The 24859-nt window shown below is 46.1% G+C and overlaps 1 long non-coding RNA gene across 1 annotated transcript; it reads left to right on the top strand.

The window, feature by feature from the left end:
* Positions 1–13659: 13659 nt before the first annotated feature.
* On the top strand, positions 13660–23022 carry LOC138920187 (uncharacterized). The gene is made up of 3 exons (XR_011430954.1): positions 13660–13760; positions 13920–14121; positions 21903–23022. It is a non-coding gene; the product is annotated as an uncharacterized lncRNA (long non-coding RNA).
* Positions 23023–24859: the final 1837 nt, after the last annotated feature.

The following is a 24859-nucleotide window of genomic DNA, read 5'->3' as shown; positions in this document are numbered from 1 at the left end:
AAGGAAGATTAGCCCTGAGCTAACTACTGCCAGTCCTCCTCTTTTTGCTGAGGAAGCCTAGCCCTGAGCTAACATCCATGCCCATCTTCCTCTGTTTTATATGTGGGACGCCTACCACAGCATGACGTGCCAAGCGGTGTCATGTCTGCACCCAGGATCTGAACCGGCAAACCCTGGGCTGCCGGGAAGCGGAACCTACGAACTTAACCGCTGCGCCCCCGCGCCGGCCCCTCAGAGAGGATTTAATGCCTATCCTCCTCAAGCTATTCCAAAACATTAGGGAAGAGGGAACACTTCCTAACACATTCTACGAGGCCAACATCAGTGTGATACCAGTCTGACAAGGACAGCATGAAAAAGAGAACTACAGGCCAATATCACTGATGAACATAGATGCAAAATCCTCAACAAAATTTTGGCAACCCAAATTCAGCAATTCATCAAAAGGATCATACATCATGATCAAGTGGGATTCATACCAGGGACACGGGGATGGTTCAACATTCGCAAATCAATCAACGTGATACACCATATCAACAAACTGAGGAATAAAAACCACACGACCATCTCAATAGATGCATTTGACAAGATCCAACAGTGATTTATGATAAAAATTCTTAACAAAATGAGGATAGAAGGAAATTACCTCCACATAATAAAGGCCATATATGACAAACCCCCAGCAAACATCCTACTCAATGGGCAAAAACTGAATGCCATCCCCCTGAGAACAGGAACAAGACAAGGATGCCCACTAGCACCACTCTTATTCAACATAGTACTGGAGGTCCTGGCCAGAGCAATCAGGCAAGAGAAAGGAATAAAAGGAATCCAAATAGGGAGGGAAGAAGTGAAACTGCCGCTGTTTGCGGATGACATGACCTTATATACAGAAAACCCTAAAGAATCCATCAGAAGACTATTTAAATAATTAACAACTACAGTAAAGTTGCAGGGTACAAAATCAACTTACAAAAATCAATTGCATTTCTATACTCTAATAACGAACATACAGAAAGAGAACTCAAGAATACAATTCCATTTACAATCGCAACTAAAAGAATAAAGTACCTAGGAATAAATTTAACCAAGGAAGTGAAGGACTTATACAATAAAAACTATAAGACATTACTGAAAGACATTGATAATGACATAAAGAGATGGAAAGAGATTCCATGCACATGGATTGGAAGAATAAACACAGTTAAAATGTCCATACTACCTAAAGCAATCTACAGATTCAGTGCAGAATCCCAATCAGAATCCCAATGACATTCTTCATGGAAATAGAGCAAAGAATCCTAAAATTCATATGGGGCAGCCAAAGACCCCAAATTGCTAAGGCAATCCTGAGAAAAAAGAACAAAGCTGGAGGCATCACAATCCCTGACATCAAAATGTACTACAAAGCCATAGTGACCAAAATGTCATGGTACTGGTATAAAAACAGGAACACAGATCGATGGAACAGAACTGAAAGCCCGGAAATAAAACCACACATCTATGGACAGTTGATCTTCAACAAAGGTGCCAAGAATGCACAATGGAGAAAAGATAGTCTCTTCAACAAATGGTGTTGGGAAAACTGGACAGCCACATGCAAAAGAATGAATGCAGACCATTATCTCACGCCATCCACAAAAATAAACTCAGAATGGATCAAGGACTTGAAGATAAGTCCTGAAACCATAAAACTCCTGGAAGATAATATAGGTAGTACACTCTTTGACATTGAACTTAAAAGGATCTTTTCAAATACCATGTCTTCTCAGACAAGGGAAACAAAAGAAAAAATAAACAAGTGGGAGTTCATCAGACTAAAGAGCCTCTGGAAGGCAAAAGAAACTAGGATCAAAACAAAAGGACAACCCACCAATTGAGAGAAAATATTTGTAAATCGTATATCTAACAAGGGGTTAATCTCCATAATATATAAAGAACTCACACAACTGAAGAATAAAAAAACAAACAGGCCAATCAAAAAAATGGGCAGAGGATATGAACAGATATTTTTCCAAAGAACACATACAGATGGTCAATAAACACATTAAAAGATGTTCAACATCACTAATCATCAGGGAAATGCGAATCAAAACTACACTAAGATACCACCTTACATCTGTTAAAGTGGCTATAATCACTAAGACGAAAAATAACAAACGTTGGAGAGGGTGTGGAGAAAAGGGAACTCTCATACACTGCTGGTGGGAATGCAAACTGGTGAAGCCACTATGGAAAACAGTATGGAGATTCCTCAAAAAACTAAAAATAGAAATACCATATGGCCCAGCCATCCCACTACTGGGCATCTACTCAAACAACTTGAAATCAACAATCCAAAGTAGCCTATGCACCCCTATGTTCACTGCAGCACTATTCACAATAGCCGAGACATGGAAACAACCCAAGTGCCCATCCACTGATGATTGGATAAAGAAGATGTGGTATATATATACAATGGAATACTACTCGGCCAGAAAAAAAGACAAATTCATCCCATTTGCAACAACATGGAAGGACCTGGAAGGAATTATGCTAAGTGAAATAAGCCAGGCTGAGAAAGACAAACAACAGATGCTTTCACTCATATTTGGAATATGAACAAACACATGGACAAAGAAAACAGTTCAACGGTTACCAGTGGAAGTGGGGTAGGGTGTGGGCACAGGGGGTGAAGGGGAGCACTTATGTGGTGACACTCAAGAAATAACGTAAGGGCGGGCCGGTGGCGCAGCGGTTAGGTTCGCACGTTCCACTTTGGCGGCCCGGGGTTCTTCGGTTCGGATCCCAGGTGTGGACATCACACCGCTTGGCAAACCATGCTGTGGTAGGTGCCCCACAGACAAAGTAGAGGAAAATGGGTACGGATGTTAGCTCAGGGCCAGTCTTCCTCAGCAAAAAGAGGAGGATTGGCAGCAGATGTTAGCTCAGGGCTAATCTTCCTCAAAAAAAAAAAAGAAAAAAAAAAAGAAATAGCAAATAGCATACAACTGAAATCTTACATTGATATAAACTATTATGAGCTCAATTTAAAAAAAAAGAAAGAAAATTGGAAGAGAGAGGCTGAAGGGGAGGTCAGAGGGATTTGTGAAGTGAGAAGGAACTATCTTGTGCTGCGGACTGCATTGTGTCCCCCCAAAATTCTTAAGTTGAAGCCCTGACTCCCAATGTGAGTGTAACTGGATATAGGGACTTTGGGAGGTAGCTAAGGTTAAACGAGGTCGTGAGGGTGGGGCCCTGATCCCGCAGGACTATGGCTTTAGGAGAAGAGGGAGCGGGGAGACCTCACGCTCTCCACGCGTGAGGACAGGTGGCAGTGTGGCTGTCTAGAGCCAGCGAGAGGCCTCGCCAGAAACCAGTCCTGACCACACCTTGATCTTCCACTTCCAGCCTCCAGAACTGTGAGAAAATAAACGTCTGTGGTTTAAATCCCCAGCCTATGGATTTTTGTTATTCTGCCTGAGCTGCCGACTGAGACAGCCTGCTGTTGCTGGCTTTGAAGATGCAGGAAGGGTCCGGGAACCAGGAGACGCAGCAGGACTAGCTCCAGCCACAGGGAGGAGCCAGGAAAGGGACTCCCGGAGAACCTCCAGAGGGATCGCAGCCCGCCGGCGCCTTGAGTTTAGCCCCCTGAGACCCACGCCGGACACGTTTGCTGTAGAACTGTAAGGCGATAGGGGTGTGTCATTTTAAGCCACTAAGTTTGCGGTAATCGTTATGGCAACAATAAGGAACTCATCATACACCAAGACTGAGCGAAGAACTTCAGACTGCTCCTAATCGTAACTTCTGTGATTTTATAGATTCTATCATTTTCTGCTAACCTTTCTAGCACTCTGCAGGCTAGCTAGTCCAACTGTTTTTAAAGTCTTTTGTAATAGCCCCCACCTGTTTTAGATCTCTTTGCCTGGGTCTTCTTTCTCTTCCTTGCCTGTGGACACACAGTGATGGAAACTATCCGTGGAACTCAGGATTCAGCTGTATTGTGGTTTTAGATGAGGTCATAATGTTTTTTGCTTTGTTTCCAAAATTGACATCTTAGGGTGCTTACCCAGCTGTTGTTAGCTGTGTTCATTGTGGCAGCAGATTAAGCCAATGCCTGTGGGAACAATACACCATGGCTCCTTATTGCCTCTGCAGCTGACTTCTCACAGCTATCGTTGCATATGTAGAGTTTGGGTTACGAACTCCCTAAACGTGAAAACATAACTGAGGCTCATCTGCCATCTTTTAACTGGATTATGGTGCCCAGAGGAATTGGCACGCATTTTGCCACCTGGAAGAACTCTACATCACCGGTGAAGCCAGATATTTACCAGCACTCTCTGTTTAGCCATGCTGTAATACGAGTTTTAATAGACACCAGCCCTTCCACTTAACACTTAATTATTTTTCATTCAAGACAAAATCAGCTCATATCTATTGAGTTGTCTGGCCTTAATCCAGTTCCAGGTCATGACAGAGCACTTCCTCTTTCTCCATCTCCTTCCCAGGTCCCCACCGTCACCATTATTGGTAACTTTGTAATAATCTCCTGTGGAAACTTGCAGGAGCTTTTTGTTTCACATATTTTGAATCTGTGTTATTAGGTGCAGACACATTTATCCTGTTACACCTTCCTGATGGATTGACCCTTTCATCAGAGTGAAATGACCCTCTTTATCTCTAGTAACGTGTCTTAACTCAGTCTACTCTGCTCAATAATTAGTATAGATAAACCAACTTTCTTTTGGTTATCGAGTGCATCTATCTTTTTCCAACGGTTCACTTCACACATTTTCTGACTTTAGGTTTAAGCATGTAGTGTATCTTGAAAGCAGCAACAAGTGTTTGCGTGTTTTTTGACACAGTCTGGCAATCTTGGTCTTTTAATTGGATTATTTAATCCATTGGTATTAAATAAAATTCATAATATCTTTGGATATGTTTTCTATCATCTTACTACTGCTTTTTCTTTTGTCCTACATTTATTATCTTCATTTATTCTCTTCATTCTTGCCTTTAGAAAAATTAATCAAACATGTCACATATTTCATTTTGCCCCTCTAATAGCTTGGTGGTTATAAATTATTTTACTATATTTCAAGCTAAATAAACAGTCCTGTGGGACAAATTATAAACCCAGTTTTTGAGTCCAGAAGGCAGTCAGCCTAGAAGATACCAATCTTGAAGCATCTTTTAATGGTGGAGTGAGGACAGGCAGTGGCAATTTTGATGAATTTTCTAGTTTGTAGTCACATGCAAATGCTCACCAAAAGGTCCCTTTACAAAGGAAGATTTTAATGATCACCTGGCTAGGAAGATCCCTTCTGTGGATACCAGTCAGCCTCTTTCCCCAGTCATGCCTGTCACCACCCAGTGGGCTCAGGAACAAAGTGGCTGTGGGGGCAGACAGGGAGGTCACACAGAGCCTCACCAACATGGACTCCCACTCATGAAGACTGACCTGCCCATGGCCACTGCTGACCGCCCATCTGCCCATCGAGCCCTGACATGGCACCACTCCCCTGGGATCGGCCAGCTGCCTAGTGGCAGGTTGATGCCATCAGCCCTCTCCATCATGGGAGGGGCAGTGAATTTCGCTTCCTAGAATAGACACTTAATTCTGGATATGGATTTGCCTTCCCTGCTGAAAATGTTCTGATGAAACTGCCGTCTGTGGATTTACAGAAGACCTTATCCAGCGGCTTGGTATTCACACAGCATTACTTCTGATCAGGAAACTTGATTCACAGCAAAAAAAAAGTCTGGAAATGCGCGCGTGCTTGTGGAATTCAGTGGTCTGACCATATTCTGTACCATCCTGAAGCAGCTGGCTTGAAAGAATGATGAAATGACCTTCTGAAGACTCAGTTACAGTGGCAGCTGAGTGGTGACACCTCACAGGCCTGAGGCGAGGCTCTTCATAAGGCCATCTATGCTCTCCATCAGTGCCCAACATGCGGCGCTGTGTCTCCCACAGCCAAGATTCACAGGTCCAGGAACCAAGGGATGGAAATGGAAGTGTCACCACTCACTCTTAGCCCTAGTGACTAACTAGCAAGATCTTTGCTTCCTGTTCCTGCCACGTTATGCTGTTTTGGCCCAGAGGTCTCAGCTCCAGAGGGAGGAAAGCTTCCAGCAGAAAATACAGTGATTCCATTGGATCGGAAGTGAAGACTGCCACCCAGCCACTTTGGGCTCCTCGTGCCTCTGAGTCAACAGGCAAAGAAGGGAGTTACGGTGCTCCCGACTACAGAGGGAAATTGGACTGAGACTCTAGAATGGTGGTAAGGGAGAGCACATCCAGATGTAGGAAATCCCTTAGGGCATCTTTTAGTATCACCATGTCCTGTGATTAAGGTCAATGGAAAACCACAACAACCCAATCCAGGCAGGACGCATCATGGCCCAGAACCTCCAGGAATGAAGGTTTGGGTCGCCCTTCCAGGAAAACAACCACAACCAGCTGAGGTGCTTGCTGAAGGTAAAAGGAATCCAGGATATTTGGTAGAAGGAGGTGGTTGTGAACACCACGACTGCGCGAGCTGTTACAGAAGCGAGGACTGTAATGGTCGTGACTATTTCCTCCTTACTTTGTCATGAATATGTTTGTGTTATATATACTTATAGCAAGGAAATATCTTTGTTTTCTCTCCTCTCTTACTCCCTTGTCATGTAACGTAAGATGCATTAACTTTATGTATTTAAGCATGTATTCAAGCTTATGCTAATTTTACATCATAGTTTTTAAGTTGTGAGATATCAGAAGAGTAAAGCTCACTAAAGGACTTCACCTCCTCGGGGAAGGGCTGAGTGCATTTGCAGTGTATGCAGGATAGTGAGTCATGTGAGATGGGATTAAGACCTTGTTATTGTCTTTATTTGGAGATGATGTATGGGTTAAGGAGATGCATTTGGAGCCCAAGGTGACAAGCTATAGACTTGTGAAGGTTCATTTTATGTGTCAACTTGACTGGGCTAAGGATGCCAAGATAGCTGGGGAAACACTGCTTCTAGGTGTGTCTGTGAGGGAGTTTCCAGAAGAGATTAGCATTTGAGTCAGAAGACTGAGTAAAGAAGACCGCCCTCACGCCCTCACCAATGTGGGTGGGCCTCATCCAATCCCTTGTGGGCTGGAATAAAACGAGAAGACAGGAAGGTGACTTCCTCTCTGCTTCTGCTGAGACGTCCCCCTTCTCCTGCCCTGGGACACGGGCGCTCTTGATTCTAGGGTGTTTGGACTCAGACCAGGATTTACAGCGTTGTCCCCGACCCTCACCCTCAGATTCTCGGGCCTCCGGCTCCACTGACCTACACCACCGGCTCTCCTGGGTCTCCAGCCTGCAGACAGCGAATCGTGGGACTTCTCAGCCTCCATAACCAATTCTATACTGTGTCCTCTTAGCTATCTGTCTATAGTCTCCTGGTTCTGTTTCTCTGGAGGTCTCAGTTTGATACACTGACTTAGCAGGATTCCTGTTAAATTGGACGACGCAGAGACAAACAAGATTCCAGAAGTCGGTTCTAGTTGAAAAGGAGTTCAGGGGACCCTAGCAGAGTCTGGTCAATGAGAGGCTCTGTGTCTCTGTGACATGACAAATGTGTGTGTGTGTTTGCAAGCCGTCACGTTTGTGATCATCTGTTTTGCAGCATTAAAAATCGATACACCGCCTACAATTCGCCTTCCTCTTTGGTGCCTTTCTGTTTAGTTTCTTCGTCTTCTGCTTACATATCTTAAAAATTGGGCAGACTCCCTGCACCTTCTCTCCAGGATCTGGCCCTTAGACCTTGCTGACTTGGCACTCCTGAATTCCAGTTTTTGTCTCTCCAGACCTGTGGGATTTGTAGAAACTGGTGGCCTCTCTGCCTTTTTCCCGGGACCTGGGGCTCAGTCTCTCCTTCGTGTTAAGAGTCAGCAAATGCCTGGAGGGAAAAGTGGTGGCAGAATGTGGGCTCCCGTTTCTTTGAGATATTCACCCCCGAAGGCCTGGCCACCTTACAGCGCTCCAGCATACCACACAGCTCTTTGTACCTTTTCCTGTGACTTTTCAGACAGAGTGTTAGTCTTACACATCTATTCTATCAAACCCAGAAACAGAAATCTCCCGGACCCTTTCTCCTTAACCTCCCGCGACACTGCATCCTGGATAAGATAAGAAACAGTGCAAAGTCGGAGTCGTTGTGGAGCTTCTGGAAACTGCTTTGTCTTTATCATATGGCTTCTGTAGATTCTAAAGCTCAGTGTTTCTTATCTGGTGTCTGCAGATACCATACAAGTGTTCTAGAAGTTCTCCGAATCTTCAGAGGATGTTTCAAATTTTTTCTTTTCATTTCCAAAATAACCTTTAAAAATCTATCACCAATTATAAAAACAAAGCTCCTCTCTTTGTTTCTCTTTGAGAACATATTCAAAAAAGACTTCACATTTTTCTACCATAATTTCTCAGCCTCGGGCCACATGTGCTCCTAGGGGACCAACAACCCTTTCTAGGGCTCAAAGAGAACATTATTTCCTTTAGAGGGAATCCCAGCCTCAGTCAAGTGTAACAAAAGCAGGTCTATTTTCCCCAAATTGCTGTGTGCGCCTCCAGTAGTTGGGAGAAGCCTGACTGAGGCCTTCTCTAACTTCTACACTGAGACTCCTGTAATGAGACTGAAGCTTATGTCCTCTGCAGGGATCCCCAAGGGGTAGGTAGCACAGAATGATGCGACATTAGAGCCAAATATTAATAATGCAAGCAACAATATTTTTGGGGTCCCTTGTCTATTCTTTAAAAACATTTGAATTTGCCATCTGCTCAATATCTCTGCTCTTGTTTTAGTGTAAAAATAATCATCCACAGCTCTAAAGTCTCGGGAAAGGAACGATTTTTCTATCGGGGATCTGGATAAGGCCCCAGAGTGCACATGACCCTGAAGCGACCTTGATCTGGCGGCAACCAGGATGGACAGCAGCTCCTGGCCTTCAGGATGGAGTCCCCAGACTTGAGGCAAACTCTTGTTGCCATCTGAAACCCTCATGGTGTCACAGCGCTCTGCAGCTGGGACAAGGCACAGGCTCCTAGGGGAGGGTCCCCAGCTCTTCCTGGCAGCAACCGACACCTTCATTCCTGTTTCCCCTCCTAACTACCTCACTTCACCTGGCTCCTGGTGGTCCCCCACCATCTCAGGTCTTGTCATCCCTCATTTCTGCCTCTCTTGAATGCTCATTGATATCCATTTGATGCTCAGCAGTAGACATCCTGCTTTCTGGGTGCTTGTCTGTGTGGGCTCTGAGCGAGGAGGGGCGCTCTGACAGTGAGCGGCACAGACTCGAGCAGGGCCACCATCACACTTTCCCCCAGTGGCAGTGACAGCCACCAAGAGCAGTTAGCTTAGGAGGCAGCGGGAGCACCCGGGAGAAGACACCCAACTTCGATGACTATTTTGGGTGGTACAGAGTTTTGCAATTGTCATAAAAGAGAATTCCAAAAGTCCATCACTGGGGTGGGGGTCAGAGGGCGTGATAATTGTTATCTCCATGCTCCTTGGCACAAACCTCATCACCTGCCATCCAAGGAGCTGACCTTGTCCTTGATATTTACAGACACTTCTGACAGGAGTGAAAGGAGAGGGGCGCTGGGAGTGGAGGGAGCAGGGAGTGCCCACTAGAGGCCTCCCGCAAATTCCACTTGAGCAAGCCAAGGCTTTATGACCTTGGGAAGGTTGAATGGATTTGCTGAGCCTCAGCATCCACTCTGTAAAATAATGGCAGCACAGCCCGTCTGCTTATGGCGTCCTGCGGTGGGACAGGATGTGTGGGATGACGCACAGCGACTGCGCACAGTGGGGAAGCTCTTTCCTTCTCATATTTTGGTTTTCACATAATTTTATAGCCCATCTTATTCTAAAGATAACTTAATCTAGGTCATCCAGGAGCAGGAAATGCAGCAGCAGAATAGGCACTCAAAGCAGATGGATAAGAAACACAAGGCCAGGAGGGAGGGAAGGACGGCGCTGAAATGGGCCAGTGCTCAGGCGGGAATTCCCGCCACTTGCTCAACTTATCCTTTCCAACTAGGGTCTGCCTGTCAGCACAGGGCCCTGAGCTCAGGCTCTGGTGAAGCCCTTGGATAAAATTAGTGCATTTTCCTAGGACATCCATTTTACTCAGGTTTTTTCAGAGGAACTGATTGCTTTTATATTAAAACAAAAGCTGAGAATTGAGTATAAGGCAAAATTCAAATGATTTATGATTTTGAAGAGTTTACAAGGGGCACCATCATTAATCAAGGGCTTGCATCATCAGTATCTGGTGCCATGCCCGTCTCCTCCCTCCGGAGCCCAGTGGGAACCGGTTTCAGGGATTTGTCCCTCAAGAGGTTTTGTGCGCAAGTTGAAGTCCTCTGCAATTCTTCTGGCAACCACTAGAGGGGCACACACCAGAACTGAGCCACGGAAACACCTGTCTGAGTTTCTGGGAGTTGCTGGCCCAGAGCTGGATCCTGTCTCAACCCACCTGGGTCCCCCATGAGATCAGATCTGGAGTGTGAACATGCATCTAGGTGTCTACGTGAAAGAGAGAAAGAAGTGTCTTTTCAGATGCCACCTCCAATCTATTGCAGGAAACCCTGAAGACCACGAGGCTTCCTGATGCTGACCCACCGTGGTGCACAGCCTCAGGGGCTGTTGAACAGTGCCCAGGGGAGCACCGACTGTGCAGGAAATGGAGCTCCTCGGGGTAGGGCCAGGCGGTGGGGGAGTATAAGGGTGTGACAGTCGAGGCGGATGTTTCGTAGGTGCTGGAACACAGCAGGGATGCTGCAGGGACAATGCCACCGATGTACCTGAACTGAGGACTCAGAGGTAAGAGGTGAGCACCCATGGGGAGGGGACAATCTCTCCATTTATCTCAATTCTTTTACTTTGCCCCTCAAAACAGGGTTTCACAATTTATTCCCTAACATAGGGATGTTTGTTGTGACAGAACAAAAATGTTTCTATTAGTTTCCCATTTCAAGTTAAGAGAAGCCCTGAGGCTTGTCTTGTGGCCTCACAGATGCCCAGCACCAGGCCGAGTTCCCCTGAGGGTGAGCAGCCCAGGCTGACAGGTCGGGCTCAGAGACAGTGAGTGGGCCCAGGACAGGTGGCTGGGCAGGTTGCCTTCCTGTCCTGACTCGTGTTCACTCGGTATACCAGCCCTTTCTTTCTTACCCACTGTGGTCTGTGTCCTGCTGCCTGAAGCTGTGGGCCATGGCGGGCCCCCCAGGACAGATATGTACCAGTGATGACCGAGTGACACATGGCTGCCTCTGTAGGGGTCTGTCCTGTGCAGGACTTCGGGGCTGCAGGTGCCTCACACACTCTCTGCTGCTCCATCCTCCCTAAACCCACCGGACAGGACCAGGGCTCCTGGAAGAAAGGGCTGATTCCACTTCTGGGACAGGAAACATATGCGCTGAGCCTGGAACATCCTGTCACCCCAGAAGGCAAGGGTGCTCTCAGTCTCCGGGGGTCCTGTCCAGAGGATTCAGGGGCCCACCTGAAGAGGCTCCTATTGGCCTCCATGAGGGAATTGGACCATCCAGAAGAATATGGTGGGTGGCTGAATACATCAACTTTATAAAAGTCCATGAGTTTATACTGGGGGAAAAAACTTTCAAATTGCTAGGACACCAACTCTGCACTATGAAAATGATAAAGGGAAAAAAATAAAGCATTCATCCTGCTGTCTCTATACAAACCATCCTCCAGGATAACCAAAGAGTTGAGGAGGAAGAGTTCTCCCTGTTCTTATTAATGGGAGAATTCCAGTTTAAAAATGCTGCCAAAATGATACAATCAGGGAATCACCATTTTTCAGTTTCTAGTGAAATGAAGGATCTGGGCAATATTCATGAGAGCCTGCTCACACCATGGGTGACAGGTGGACAGGGAACTTAGGATGAAAGGACCCAACTCCACCGCCCAAAGGTAACAGCCCAGAGAGAGATGCCCTGGTATTCTCTGCCTCTGGCGGGGAGGCAGCAGGAACGCATACCTGACTTGTGTGGAAGTCTTCCCAAGCAATCGGACCTGGCATTACTGAAGCTTCTCTATCTAAAGAGCTGGTCCCAGGAAATACAGGGTTGCTGGGTCAGCTGAACAGCACCTGGGGGTGCCCTATAACATGGCAAGGATTCAACCTCTTCAATAGATGAATGTAAGGCCCCACTGCTGGCAAAAAAAAAGAAACAAAACAAAAAAACAAAAAAACCCCCAACAAATAAGTAAATAAGTAAAAATGAGAGAAGAAGGGAACTCTGCAAGTGAAAAGGCCCTTTAGAGCCATATTATCCAACACAAATGCAGCATCCTTGCCTGGATGTGGGTTTGAATGAACCAGCTGCAAAGAGGCCTTTATGAGATCATCAAGAAGTTATAAAAGCTGAATTGGCTATGAAGGGACGGGTGGTCATTGTGTCAGGTGTGCCGATGCTGTTATGGTTATGGTAAACGATTTAAGTCCTCTTCAGAAGAGACACTTACTGTATGATTTACAGGTGAAACCATACAACGTCTGGGATTTGCTCTAAGATACTTTAAGAAAACGGGGCGGGGGGTGGTTATAGGTGGGATGGATATAACAAAATTGGCCAAGTATTGGACCCTGTTGGGGCTTCCAGAAGGGTACATGGATGTTCATTTTCATATCCTCTTTACTCCGCGAGGCTTGAACTTTTCCAGAACAAACAGGAATATTTACACCCCTGTGCTTTTCTCTTGGAGACACGAGGAATCCAGGACATGATCGCGGTCCCCTTCAGCGGCTGCTGGAAAGACCGCCGCGGAGCTGCTGGAGACCGGAGGGAGCTCCTCGTAGAAGCTGCGCCAGGCGACGGCAGAGGGCGGGGCGGGGCCCGCGGCGGAGCCCAGGCTTCTGCGGAATCTTTTACAAGTCATGGAACTTTCCGTATTAATTGCTACATAATGATTCCAAATTAAATGCTTACTTAGGGATGTTTGGTCAAAAAAAAGAAGTTAAAGTAGAATTTTGTATTTTCAAATGTTCAAGGTCAACGATGTACCAGGTTTGTACCCCGACTTCACATAACCCCCAGGCCTGCCAAGGACGCTGAGGTTGGTGAGCGACCCTCACGCTGAGAACCAGGAGCTCAGAGCCCACGTGGGCCACCTGACGGGTGGGTGACCTGAGCCTTGGTCCGGGCCATTTCATGCCCCGAGCTTTGTTTTTCTTATTTTCTGCCCGCTCCCCATCTGCGTCCCTCCTCTCTCTTTTGTGCCCTCTGAGCCCCCGCACTCCTCTGTCAGAAGGAAGGAGCCAGAACAATCACCTAACAGTGACAGTGTGATTATCAGTTACCTTCCATCTACTGAAGACCCTGCATGCTGCGCACCCTCCAGCCTTCAGTGTCCCGGGTGCACTGAAGTGGCGGCCACGCTCTCCATTTGCGAGGGCACAGATGCTCAGAGCGGGCACCGGCGGCAGAGCTCACTTGCTGCGCTGGAACCAGGCACAGTCTGCCTTGGGGTGGGCCCACCTGGGCGGCCAGGGACCAGCGCATCCTCAGCGCCCGGAGTCACCGGGGCTCCCCCTGCCGCGCCCACTGGCGTGGAGCGCAGACCCCCAACCCCCGCCCCGCCCCGCCCCCGGCCCTTGGGGAGGCCGGAGATGACCCCCTGGTGCTTCAGGGGCCGCGCAGGCAGAGAAGAGACCAACCCCGCGGCGCCCTCCCACACCGAGCGGTGGTATTCCTCCAGAGCAATGAGGCTGCTCTTGCCTCGTGGCCCCTGAATGGGTAACTCAGGCTTTCTTAATTTCACTTTTGCAGACCCGGGCGGACATGGGGGGAGTGTTTGGGATGAGAAGATTGTGGGGCACTTCCTGAGAAAGTTTTCATATCGCAGTTTTTTTGTTTTTGTTTTTTTGTTTTTTTTTGCGATGAAACGTAAAACAGCAAAAATGACAAAACCGGTTCCAGCAGCCTGATGACGTCCCGCTGCGGCAGTTGCGATGCCCCCTCGAGGGGCGTGTTCACGGTCCAGCGTTTTATAGGCTTCAATCTGTGTTCTTCTACTTCGTCTGCTCGCATGGTCTGGGGGACTTGGAGAATGTTTTTCCCTCAACACAAACTTGGCTCGAGTTAGAGGAACACGGAGGTAAGTAATCAGGGTTCTCCTTTGTAGCTGCTAGAAAACAGACACATTCCATTGCTCGATTTTTCTCTAAGTCAGCACTTCTCAAACGTTTTTGTCTTGTGACCCCTCTGCACTCTTAAAAAACGTTGAGGGTCCTAAGAGCTTTGGCTTATGCAGAGGAGAGAGAGACAGAGAAACTGCATTTGGTCTAAAGACTTATGATTTAAAAATCTTATGTATTATCATGTATAAAAAGACAGGTATTATTTTTTTAAAAAAATTAATAGACCACCACACTGCTGGTGAGAGCGTAAAGGGTGCAGCCCTTTTGGGAAACAGGACGGCAGCATCGTATAGAGTTACACACACGCTGATCACAGACCTGGCGATTGCACTCCTACAGTTTATCCAAGAGGAATGAAAACACACATACACATAAAAAAATGCAAGTGTATTATTCATATTCAGCATTATTCATAATAGCAAAAATTGGTGAACGCATAGCAAATTGTGGCACATCCAAACTCAGTAATAAAAATGGACAAAATATTAATTCATACACTAGTGTGAATGAATCTCAAAAAACATCATCTCTAATATGTAGAGAAATCCTAAAACCTGAGAAGAGTTCAGGCAAAACGTGACATTTAAGAAACAAGATAAAGCTGGAAACAGGATTCACAGGAAAATAAATGCAAATGGCGTTTAATCATATGAAAAGATACTCAGCCTCATTTACAATATGAGGGACACAAAGTTGCCCTGAGATATTGTCACTTAAATTGAAAAAAATTTGTAGCGCGCCCTGTTGTTGATGCTGTGGAGAAACAGACGCTCCAGTGTTGCCGGTGGGAGTCACCTCCCCAGCAGAGGGCAGTGCGGCAAAATGTGGGACAATTTCGACTCTGTGCCTTTACCTTCACCTATCTATCTTGCTTCTAGGACTCTCCCCAAAGAAACGCAGGAAAAAAGTATCAAAAGAGGCATACAAAACGGACATAGAAATATATCCACATATGTACTTATATCAGCAAAACGAAACAACAGAAATGCAAGCCGAAATCTAGTAAACTTGGTGACTTCTGGTGGCAGGAAGGACTAGGATGGAGGAGGCAGAGATGATGCATGACGTCTCTGGATATAATTTTCATATAGTTTTGATCTTGGAACCATGTAAATGTTTTGTATAAATTTAAAAGGACAACATTTAAAAAGAAAGAAGAAATTCCTAAAATTTGAAAAAAAAAAATAAACAAGCCTAAAATGCTATCAGAGGGCTGCCCCAGTGGCGTAGTGGTTAAGTCTGGGCACTCTGCTTCGGTGGCCTGGGGTTCGCATCCCTGGTGTGGACCTACACACTGCTCATCAAGCCATGCTGTGGCAGCTGTCCCACATACAAAATAGACGAAGACTGGCACAGGTGTTAGCTCAGGGACAATCTTCCTGAAGCAAAAAGAGGAAGATTGGCAACAGATGTTAGCTCAGGGTCAATCCTCCTCACCAAAAAAAAAAAAAAAAAAAAAAGCTATCAGTCTGGTAGCATCAGCACATGGAGAAAATCATTGGTTCAATTGACTTTCGGATACATATTCCTAATAGGATGTACTCTAAGGACAAAAATGCCTCAGAGAAATTTAAATCTGAATTCATTGTTGGTGTGGTTATTTTGAAACTGTTGTAGATGTATTATGGGATAAAGCAAATGACTATGTTAATGTTGTTAGGAACCTCAATTTCCAGCCTAAGAGAAAAATTTTAAATCAAAGAAGTAACTTCCTGTAATCTTAATGAATTGAAAATATTAGTATAAACATGTTTTCTTTAAGAAATGCTTTCTTTCTCTGTCTACTAAAAAGCTTTAGAAGGCTACAGCCCAGTAGTATTTAAAAATGAGAACGCCTGGCATACGCACCGTACTCCCTAAACACTGTCTCCATCTTCTTATTCTGAAAAATGATAAATAGCTGGAAAGAATGAAACCCTTACCTTGACTCTCTTGTATGGGCTGGACTATATTTTGGAGTAACAAAATTGGTGACGAGGGAAAGTCTTCTTTAGAGTAAAGTGCCCCCTAATAAATTGAGGGGCAATGACAGGCTTGTGAAACTGACCCTTTGCTCCCCTAACAATAATGGATCTGAGCCCTCATTGTCAACGGACACTGAAACCACGAAGTGCACTATTGCTGAGACCATTACGGGGCTCGATCAGGCTGACGATGTGTGAAGTTGTTGTTCAAGTTCACCATCATGAAAGTGAGACGATGGAACATACGCCACATGGTGCAATGCCCATCTCTGAAAGATTCTTGCCTTATAAATTGAAGCTGAATCTAATGATGCTTCTGGATATAGATATCTATTTGTATAAACTACAAAATATAGAGGAAAGGTTTAAATTATGGTAAAAGGAAGTCTTAAACCAAATCCAGAACATGAGCCCTTCTGACAACTAGATGGCAGGGTGTGCACTGGAGTGGGGTGGGGTGTGTGTGTGTGGAGCAAGGGGCTGGGTATGCAGTAGGAGGGAGTTAAGAACAGGGCACCAAAAAGGAAATGCACATGGCCGTAAGTAGATATAAAGAGGCTCAACTTGGCTTATAGCAGAAGAAATGCTGATTAAAATTAATTGGTGTGCCATTTCTCTTCAGTTATTTGCCTCATGTCCGAAAGTGTGACCCCCTTCTCTGTGGAATGTGCATTCTCACAGTCGCTGGTTGGAGAGAAAAGTAGTACAACTCCTATGAAGGGAATTTGACGTTTCTTTGTTTAGAAAAACGATCCACGCATATGGCTTTTAACCCAGCAATCCAGCCTCTAAGAATTTATCCTAAAGATTCATGGGAAAAAATACAAAAAGCCATATGCGTAAGGCTAGTCACTGCAGCTTTTTTTGCACCATCGAACATCCAAAAATATCCAGATGCCCATGAGGAGGGGACTGGTGGGGATACCAGGCACATCCCCTCAACGGAGGGTCATCAGCGGACGAAGGTGTGAGGAGTGTTTTTACCACTGCGGAGGGATTCAGGATGTGTTCTTAATCACAAAATGCAAATTGAGGAATGCGTGTATAGTATGTTACTATTTGTCTTAGGGTGGGGCCCACGATTATACCTGCATGTGTTTGTGTGCCTGTGTGCATATCCTTGCCCATATTTTAAAAAGGAGGGAAAACCAAAAGGATTAAAAATATGTCTACTTACAGAAAGACAAGGACCCAGGGTAGAGAGGACAGGAATAGGATTAAACTGATCAGGATGTGTCCTGAGTGTAGATATGTAAATATTTTTATAATATGTAAAATTAACAGTTAACAATTAATAATAAAATTATGTAACTACATATTAATATTATTTAATAATAATATATAGACAATTATTTTAAAAACTCAATCCCTAATAACTGCAATGGAGACAAGACAGCTACACCTGTGTGTTCAGAGTTGGTAGAGTAGCTACATGAAGGAGCTCTCCTTGCTGACTTTAAAACAGTTATTTGACTGTATATCTTCAGTAAATTATACTAAAAAGAAAAAAAACCTTGGAAAAATCTTAAACTGGTAGTGTTGTATGTTGATTCTGAGAGCGTTTGGTGTACACTGTGGGGGAATGCAATGAGGGATTGCTTTGCCATAGGGAGCTGGAAATTTTAGAATGGGAGAAAGAAGATGCAGACGCAAGGTCAGTGGGATCAGTGAAATTCCCAGAAGTCTGAATTTGATTTGAAAGTATCAGTGGGAATTCAGAATGTATTTTATCTTTAAAATATGTATATTTGCAGGTTCTCTCCACTGACAAGGCCTAGAAACAATGGCCCGGACAATGAGTGAACACCCCCAGCACATATACTGTGGTCTCATTTTCCTCTAAAATGAACCAGAACTCCGTAGAGAAAGACCTGATTCCAGGTCTGGGGCAAGAAATGTTCCGATGATCCTAGAATATTACATTTTCAAAGCCTGCTAAGGTTGTTTAAAAATGGCTCAGGTGCCAACCTGTATAAGCTCTATCCCAAAATGGGCTAATTGAAGCATCAGTAAGAACAATAACTTCAATGAATTGAAATACATAAACAATGTTTAAGTGACCAAGATCATAGTGTTACTAAACAAAACCTTATTGGTGATGTGTTAATTTAAGGAGCCTAGGAAAACAACTTAATAATTTGAAAACTGGTTTAAAAAAAGAGAGAGGATCAAGTCTTTTCCTGCCTTTCCTATACCAACTATACCACAGGGTAACCAAATAATTGGTGTTCTTGAAGGAAATCTGTCTTTATTAAATATTTCAGCTCCAAGTAATAAATGCAGAGGAAATGACGGAATTAGAATATCACTATGTTGCAACTCCTAATGAAATAACAGATTAGGCAACAGCCATAAAGGGCTCCAAACATCATAAAGTGAGGGACAGACATCACATGTTCCTGGTGCGCGTAGACAACTTCTCCTATGAGATACTCTTGTCCCCTGGCTCCCCCAAAACCAATCAAACTTGAACCTAATCAAGCCTCGAGGTCTAGCCATCAGTTTACAGAAAGTACAGACATACGAGGGACAGAGGAATGTGTTCAAAGACCAGGAGCAAAGTCCAAATTGCAGGAAACTTTCCAGACAAATGACCTGATTTTGTTAACAGACAGATTGCAAGAGGTTATGGATCACAGATTATGAGACTGAAAAGATATGCCAACCAACTGCAAGGAAAATATCTTATGTGGGTCCTGATTTGAATGAGCAACTGCTCAAAAGGACAACTGGGCCATCGTCAGAGGAATACAACCAGTGACTGGCAGAGTAAGCCCCCACACACACCTGCCAAGACGTCTGGTCCTAATCCCCGGACCCTGGAGTATGTTAGGTTACTTGGCAAAAGAGAGTTAAGTCTTAAAATAGATTATCCTGGATCATCAGGTGGGCCCACTGTCATCACAGGGTCCTTTAAAGCAAAAGGGAGACAGAAGAAGAGTCCAGGTCAGAGTGATGAGATGTGAGAGAGATTACACTGGCCGTTGCCAGCTTTGAAGAGGCAGGGAGGGGCCGTGAGCAAGGAACGCAGGTGGCCTCTAGAAGCTGGAGACGGCACGGACATGGATTCTCCTTAGGGCGCCTGAAGGAACCAGCCCTGCTGACTCTGATTTTAGCCCAGCGAGACCCATTTCTGGCTTCTGACCTCCAGAACCTAAGATAAAAACTTGGTGTTCTTTAAGCGACTGTCTGTGGCAATTAGTTACAGCAGCAACAGAAAACTAACACAGGTGTCAACAGGTTTCACTTCAGAGGCCACATCTGGCTGGGTGGTAATGGCTTCCTGGAGCCCAGTCCTGAAGATGGCAAGGCCTCACTGTCCTGGGTGAAAATATTCATGCCTGCGTCAGTTTTCTTTGCTGAACAACAAATCACCACAAAGTCAGCAGCTTTAAACAACACCCATTCATTGTCTCACTGATCCACGGGTCAGGAGTCCGGGTATGGCTTAGCTGGGTTGCTGCTCGGGGTCTCACCAGGCTGCAACCAGGGAGGGGCTGGGCTGGGTGCTCAGCCGGAGGCTCAGCCGGGGAAGAACCACTTCCAGGGTCATTGCGGTGCCTGTGGGCAGCACTCCTTTGCCTGAGGCTCTGGCTCCTTACTGGCCCTTAGTCCCCAGGTCCTAGAGGCACTTGCAGGTCTCTGCTACTTGGCCTGCTCCATAAGCAGTTCACAACGTGGCTGCCTGCTTCTGCAAGGCAGCAGGAGAGTCTCTCTCCACTCTGCTGAGATGGAGTCTTATATTTATATAATGTCACCCAATCAAGGGAGTCACATTCCCACCACCTTTGTCATATTCTGTTTGGCCAGAATCATGTCACAGGTGCCACCCACACTCAAGGGGAGGGTCATAAGACCAAGACACAGAGATCATGGGACTGTCGTAGAGTTCTGCCTGTCGCCACGATTGCTGAGGGATCTCTGCCTGACAAGAGGGGAGTGGGGGTGGTGGCACACGAGCTGCTTGTTTGTACATTTTGATCTGCAGCAGCAGCTCTCAACCCAGGCTATCAGGCAGAATCAACTGGGTTGATTTTTTTTTTTTAAAGATTTTATTTTTTCCTTTTTCTCCCCAAAGCCCCCCAGTACATAGTTGTGTATTCCTCGTTGTGGGTCCTTCTAGTTGTGGCATGTGGGACGCCGCCTCAGCGTGGCTTGATGAGCAGTGCCATGTCCGCGCCCAGGATTCGAACCAACGAAACACTGGGCCGCCTGCAGCGGAGTGCACAGACTTAACCACTCGGCCACGGGGCCAGCCCCACAACTGGGTTGATTTTTTTAAAAAATATAGATGCCCAGTTAACACTGGAACAATTAAATGAGAAGAACTGAGCATCAGTATATTGAAAAGTCTCCTCCCACCACGCCCATATACCTCCAATAGGCAGCCTAGGTCGCGTTGTGGTTTCCTGGAGGAGAGAATCATTGCTTGGAACTGGAACACAGTGGGGCACAGGGCGGAGGCATGAGGTGGCACCACAGCTGGTGGAGCTGTGAACAGAAGTGGAAGAAAGAGTGGCCCAACGACAGAGATGACAAAATCCATGCAAATTGATCAGGAAGAGCTGTGCTCAGAACAGTTGCTTTTCTCTTCTCTTCTGGCACAGAGGCCTCCAGGGAGCACGGCCCCTGTGAGCGAGACCTCGGTAGGGCCCTGCAATCTCCCCTCCCCATCCCGCTAAGGTAGACAGAGCACACTCGCCAGAACCCTCGGAGGACGGGCCACAGCGTAGGGGGCAAGGCAAGCATTCTGTTTCTTAGCATTGTTTTCAGTTTCTCGTAAACTTTAAGGGATTTTCACATTGTACTCCCTATTAAAGGCATGCTCCTTTCAATACAAAAAGAGGTAGATAGGTAGATAGATAGATAGATAGATAGATAATTTTAAGAGCATTGATGTGAAAGATATGTCAGTTTACTCTGGACTTTACATGAGCCCAGAACATGGCCAAATCCCAGGGAGTACATGGGGGCCCCAGTCCCAGGGCTGGAGCTCTAAGCACATATGTGTTCTACCCCCTGCCATGTGCTCCAACCTCACCTGGGGTCCATGTCACGCCCTGACCTATTGCCTCCCCTTTATCAGCCTCTCCAAGTCGCTGTCCTGCTGCTCTAATTTCATGCCATTGTGGGGCCTCGGGAACCCTCTTTGAAAGAGAAGGGAGCCTGGAAAACACAACAAAGGTGGTTTGATTAGCTAGGAGCTGGCAGTGCACGGGGTGGTTATTACATGCCCGCCACGGAGGTCTTCACACTCTCCCCTTCACCCACACCAACGGCGTGGATATTATTCTGATTTGATAGAGGACACAGAGGCCAGAAGGATAATGTGCTTATGCTGTGCATTTGTGCTGTGACAGGATCTGGTCAGACCAGATATGAGTGCAGAGACACAAGAGCATCATTGCACTTTGGCAGTTGGGAGTGTGTGTGGAGGCAGCGGGCCCGCCCCATTGGGCAGGAAGACTAAGAGTGATTAGTGATCTATTAGCAATCAGTGATTAGTGATGCTGACAGGACAACAAAGGGTGCCGGGCAGGGAAGGTGGTCACAGCATCAGACCTATCCTGTGTTAGGGCCAGGGCAGCGCAAGTGTGGGGCCTGGGGCAGAGAGGCAGTGAAGCCACCACCAGCCCCACCACAATGCTACAATAAAAGCAGCAGTATCGATCTGGCAGGTGCTGCTTCTCCTGAAAAGATACGTCAACCAATTGCAATGTCTGCTTGCCTGTTTCGCTTTTATCTTCCTTGAACTTCCCTGCATTTCTCGATAGGTATCTGTGGACCCTTGAAAATGTGGCATGTGATGATTCCACGAGGAATTTTTTAAAACTGTCAAAATTGACTCTAGTGGAGCCATTTTAAGATGGAATCAGAGCCGCTTTTCCAGAGAAACCGCCTTGCTGTTCTCAACCTTGGACTGGGCCAAACCTCCGGACTGGGCCAAAATGGCAGCTGTTTTACAAACCATTGTTTGAGACGTCTGTAGGAGAATGGACCTCCTGGTCACAAAGACTGAGGGCTGCAGACTTCCTGAAGAATCAGCAGTCAATCAATGTTTAGCCAAGACGAGCTTCTGCCTCCGCCTCCGATTAGAATTCTTTGTAATACAACCTCTCTCTGCCTTTAAAAGCCCCTGACTTTTACTCCCTAACGGGACATTATGTGGGTTTCTACCTGAGTCTGTGCTCCCCAAGTTGCAATTCTTGAGATCCCCAAATAGACTTTTTGCTTCTCCTGTAGTTTATGTCTCGGTTATTTGTTGACAAAATTGATATTTTACCGCATAGAAAAATGCCAGTCCTCCACTGCAGTGTACAATGACAATTCAAAGGCTGTTTTATAGTCTAAAACTTCAAGGTTTAAAATTGGAGCTACTAGAGTCTAACACCTTCCCTGAGGTCTTCCTAAAGGCCCAGGAGACCGCGGAGCTCGTGAGGGAGCCTGAGGGGTCCCAGGCACTTGGCGTTTCAAGGCTTCTTGTTTTCTCTTAGACGAGCATTCTCAATTTTTCTTAAAAATGCTTTAAGATTTGTGTTCTACCAAACAATATGACTGCATTTGTTTTAACATCAAAAGTATCAATTTTGTGTGAATTTCAGTGAAAGAGCAGGGAGCGTGGTAATGTCTGGGTTAAACCGCTCTGTGTGGGGCGCCAGAGTGCCCTCATGTGTGAAACACACTGGATTGTTCTGAAGATAAACAGATTTGCAGAAACTCAAGCAAAGGACGTAGAATAACTCCTGGCACCGCGTGAGGACACCATGCATATTGTCCTCTACTGCTGGCACCACTGCTATGGCCTGATGTCACATAATGCCAGGGCGTAGTGAGGACCCCGGGCCGGGGCAAACTCTGCGTTGAAGAGAAGAGAGCGGAGAGAAAAGGCTAGGTGAGCAGAGCCTACGTCAGCCCCAGTGCTGGGGTCACCTCTCTATACACTTAACTTGGTGTCTCATTTCACTTGCCTTTCTCATCACTTCTAATGCCTGGGCTGTTGCTTTATTTTATGTTCCTACACGGGCCCTCATGATGCATGTTAGAAGAAGGTGGGGATGAGAATAAATTAGAATTACAATGAAAGTCGAGAAGAATAATGGATTCCCTGTGTCGAGGGTCTTCTACCTGCGTGCCAAGCTCAATGCCAAGTCTCAGCTTCCCTCGGCACCCTCTCTAAATGCAGACGGGAGCTACAAGAATTGTCCCATTTCAGAAAGCTCATCACTGAGACTCAGAAAGTCATCTAATCTATCCTACACCCCACAGTTACTGAAAAGCTGGCATAGAATTCATTCATTCATTCATTCAGTGTCAGTCGGTCAGTCGGCCAGTCCGTCCACTCGTGCTCCAGGTTTGTAGTGAGCACCAGCCACGTGTGGGTGAGGAGCTGGGATGCACCAGTGAACACAGCAGACACAGTCCTGCCCTCACGGAGCTCTCAGCCACCCTGGGAAGACAGACAGTCACTCCAATTGAGAGAAACGCTCTTTTTGAGAGCATCAAGCAAAGCAATCTGGCCTCAGCAGGCTTCCTTGATTGAAGGACACTTGAGCCAAGACCTGAAAGATGAGAAGATGGACAAGAGAACTCAAAGTGCCTTCTGAATTTTGGGTTCAGTTGCATGGAGCAGTCACCTGTTCCTTTTTGTTGCCGGGTGGACACCACTGTATGTTGTCCCTTGATCTCTATGTCCATTCACCAGTTGATGGATTGTTTCCATGGTTTCAAAGACGTTTATAATTTTATAGGTCATCCAGTTTAGGGTGGCTTTCTACAGCCTAAGCAGAAATGGATCTCCTTGGCATTGGGTACTTTTAAAGGCTGCCTGGCTAACTCTGAAGACCAGCCAAGGCAGGGAATGGTACCCAAATAGTGGATTTGAAGAGGGAAGTACCCGTGATAATAGTAACAATTGCGTTACAAACAGGAATGGTTTGGCTGCTGGGTAATAGTATTGTTTTGACTCACAGACAATTGGTGAATGCCAGGAAATCGCAGCCCCACTTCTCCAGCTTCTGGGTCTACGGCTCCTATCGGAAGTGACACTCCAGGGGCCCTGTAGGATCAAGGACCAACGGATTTGGCACGTTGCCTAAATGTCTTTGAATTATTTTGCTTCATCTTTCAAAGTCCATGGAAACTTCACGTTTTAGCTTCCATAAGCTAGATGTGTTCGTGATGAGTAAACGGATGGTATTTTTAATTCCTAATTGGAAGATATAAGGAGCGCTGGGTGTGTCCTTCAGCTGCACACAGTTCCAGCACATGGACCGGGACCCCTGAGGGTGAGCGACCCCTGCCTGAGAGGCCTGGGCTCAGAACCATCGTGGCCCTCCCACCTAAGGCACGTGCCCAGGCCTGGAGCTGGTGGGTGTACACAGCTTCATCCAGTCTATTTCGTGTCCTGACCCACTTCCCATTTCTGTCCTGCTCTACTTTAGGTGCATTGTGACCCTCTGAAATCCTCCTGGAGGCAAGAGGCTGTATGAATAAATGGACGAGAATGGTGATCTGATTAAATGTGAGCTCCCACCCATCCGGTGGCTCTGTGTGCTGGATCTATGCGAGGCACTTGTCACATTCTCTGCCACACAGTCCTCAAAAGTGGGCACTCACGCTCATTCAGCAGAGGACACTGTGGCCAGGAAGTGTAATTAATTTATAAGTGGTCACGCAGCCTCCCCTGCGTCATTGATCCAGCATCGTTCTGACCCCAGGTCATGTCACATTT

Source organism: Equus caballus, chromosome 22, assembly GCF_041296265.1.
Source record: "Equus caballus isolate H_3958 breed thoroughbred chromosome 22, TB-T2T, whole genome shotgun sequence".
Taxonomy (NCBI): domain Eukaryota; kingdom Metazoa; phylum Chordata; class Mammalia; order Perissodactyla; family Equidae; genus Equus; species Equus caballus.
Note: the sequence above shows the minus strand (reverse complement) of the source record. Positions and strands in the feature narration are given on the sequence as shown.